The 2,876-nt window shown below is 38.5% G+C and overlaps 1 protein-coding gene across 1 annotated transcript in view; it reads left to right on the top strand.

The window, feature by feature from the left end:
• Window positions 1-1,939: 1,939 nt before the first annotated feature.
• LOC101856250 (tumor protein p53-inducible protein 11) overlaps window positions 1,940-2,876 on the top strand; it is a gene marked incomplete in the record, with an annotated part of 58,406 nt that continues 57,469 nt past the window's right edge. Inside the window, 1 exon segment of the mRNA XM_035968719.1 lies at window positions 1,940-2,057.

Below are 2,876 nucleotides of genomic sequence, written 5' to 3'. Positions count from 1 at the left end.
CACCCCCTTTTCTTTTCTTTTTCATTTTTTCCCCTTTTAAAAAAAAAACCACCCCCCCTTTTTTTTTTTTTTTTTTTCAAAAAACCCTTTTTTGTCTTTTTTTTTTTTTTTTAACCCCCAACAACCATCCAGCCCCATCCCCCATCCATCTTTCAATCTCTCTCTCTCTCTCTCTCTCTCTCTCTCTCTCTCTCTCTCTCTCTCTCTCTCTTCTCTCTCTCTGTGTCTCTGTCTCTCTGTCTCTCTCTCTCTCTCTCTCTCTCTCTCTCTCTCTCTCTCTCTCTCTCTCTCTCTGTCTCTCTGTCTCTGTCTCACTCTCTCTCTCTCTCTCTCTCTCTCTCTCTCTCTATCTCTCTTATGTCCTCTTCAAACTCTCAGAGAAAAAGGGACAAATAGAAAAGAACTAAGAAAGAGGGAAAGATAGAGAGAGAGAGAGAAAGAGAGAGAGAGAAAGAGGGAGAGACATAGAGAGATGGGGGCGGGGGTGGGAGTGAATAAGAGAAGGGGTAGAAAAAGAGAGAAATAAACACACAAACACAAACACACACAAACACACACACACACACACACACACACACACACACACACACACACACACATACATACATAGAGAGAGACAGATAAGAGAGAGAGAGAGAGAGAGAGAGAGAGAGAGAGAGAGAGAGAGAGAGAGAGAGAGAGAGAGAGAGAGAGAGTTTTTAAGAGATGGAGTTACAGGAGGAAAAGGGTGCGCACGGGCACAGTAAAGAACATTGAGGAAATAAAAAAAGAGAGAAAGAGAGAGAGGGAGGGGGGGGGTAGATAGCTACCACCGCATTTAACGCGCGCACGTGCCGATATGGCCTGGTCTGCAGTTTGCAGCTGGCAAGGTGGTTAGTTATTAGAATAATATACATACATGTGTTATAAACATTATCAAAAGCTGGCCGATTGTGTGTACACGTCTTTGTTACAAGTTGAAAAACAGGCATGCGTTTATTTATTTATTCAGTTTTCAATTATGATTTTGTGGAGGGATGTAGGAAGGATAGAGGTTATCAGTAGCCGTGGTAACTAAAGGGGAAAGTGAAAAGTGTTGGGGTGGTCCGCGGAGGAGGTTTGGTGTTAAGGTCGTCCCGGCTATTTGAATTAAGAATAAATATTTACTTGGGAGCTATGCAAAATGTTGATGCATAACACATGTGGCGCCTTCAAGGAAGATACACCTGGTGTTAAATCTAAGAGATGATGAACAGCAATTAAATCAAAGTGTGCTTTCAGGTGTAATCAATCGAAACCAATTAGTGCTAAGTTGTTTGTGTGTACGAGTCTCTCTCTCTCTCTCTCTCTCTCTCTCTCTCTCTCTCTCTCTCTCTCTCTCTCTCTCTTTCTCTCTCTCTCTATCTGTGTCACTCTCTCTCTATGTATGCGTGTGTGTGTGTGTGTGTGTGTGTGTGTGTGTGTGTGTGTGTGTGTGTGTGTGTGTGCGTGTGCGTGTGCGTGTGTGTTTGTGTGTGTGAGAAAGAGAGAGAGAAAGAAAGAGAGAGAGGAGGGGGGTATGTAAATGCGTGTTTAACGAAATATTATATTATATAATAATATAATATACATTTACACCGGTATGTACATGATATAATATGCATATATATAAAGCAAATATATATATACATAATATTATGTATATATATATTATACATATATGTCATATAGTCATATATATTCGTTTTATATTATATATGTGTATGTGTATACATTTTTTTTAAATGTATACAATACATGATATACACGCATATTGTATTATTTACAAAGAGCGGGAATGCCGCTCAGACCGACTGAGCGCGAAAGTGTAGATTTGAATAAGCAACGTTTCCATAGCATAGCGAGGACTGTTTTGTCTATCACACTTGGTATACATCGCACGTCAAACTCCGGGAATCGTTCACCCGCTCCCTCTCTCTCCCGCCCTCATTTGCTGGCTCGTCTGGTGAGGGGGGAAATGCCCCCACGCGCATTTCGCGAGCGGGAAACCACGATAATACTGTCCTGTTGTTGTTGTGCTGGGATGCTGTGGCCTTCTCGTAAGTGTTTTACAGCCGTTTCGTTAAGGGAAAATAACTATGATTATCTTTACACCTGACCCAATATAGATTGATATAATTGTTTAGTAATATAGTTTGATTGTTATTTGTCTTAAAAGCGTCTTCTTTTGTATCCCACCAGTGTTTCTTAAGATTTGTATTAATTCTAGTTTCAAAAAGTCAAAACAAAAAGGATCATTAAACTGACTTTGTATCAGATATTTTTAGAAGTAGACTCTGACTCAAAGTACATTTCGGTGGGACTAAATAACTTCTAAACTCGATTTACAAAATGCAAAAGCTCTCTGTGTATAGTCCTAAACAAACGGTAGGAATATAGGACTGTAACAATCTCCACTGTATCGGACTGGGTACTTGCATTGCAAGTCTCTAGTGAAAGTACAAAAAATAGAGTTTAATAAGCTGCAACATAGAAACTGTGTTTACATTAACTTTAATAATAATAATAATAATAAATAGCATTTATACTGCGCATTTCCATTTCCTAAAAGATGCTCAATGCGCATTACAATGAAAAAGACATCACATCTTAAAAATTAATCGAAAACAAAGTATTATACATATAATATAAATCATATGTGTAAAATTTTATACAGAAAAACAGTCTCGCAGTGAGGTTGAAAATGTGTTCACTAAAAATATACAATGCAATAAAAATTCACGAACAGTCAAAATAAAGTTGAAACGTGAGTAACTAGAAACATTCATTAAAACATTAATTCTATACAGATAGAAAAACATTTCCGTTCTCTCTCTCTCTCTCTCTCTCTCTCTCTCTCTCTCTCTCTCTCTCTCTCT

The sequence above is a fragment of the Aplysia californica genome, unplaced genomic scaffold (genome assembly GCF_000002075.1).
Source record: "Aplysia californica isolate F4 #8 unplaced genomic scaffold, AplCal3.0 scaffold00078, whole genome shotgun sequence".
Lineage (NCBI taxonomy): Eukaryota > Metazoa > Mollusca > Gastropoda > Aplysiida > Aplysiidae > Aplysia > Aplysia californica.
This window is presented reverse-complemented; position numbering and strand designations above follow the sequence as displayed.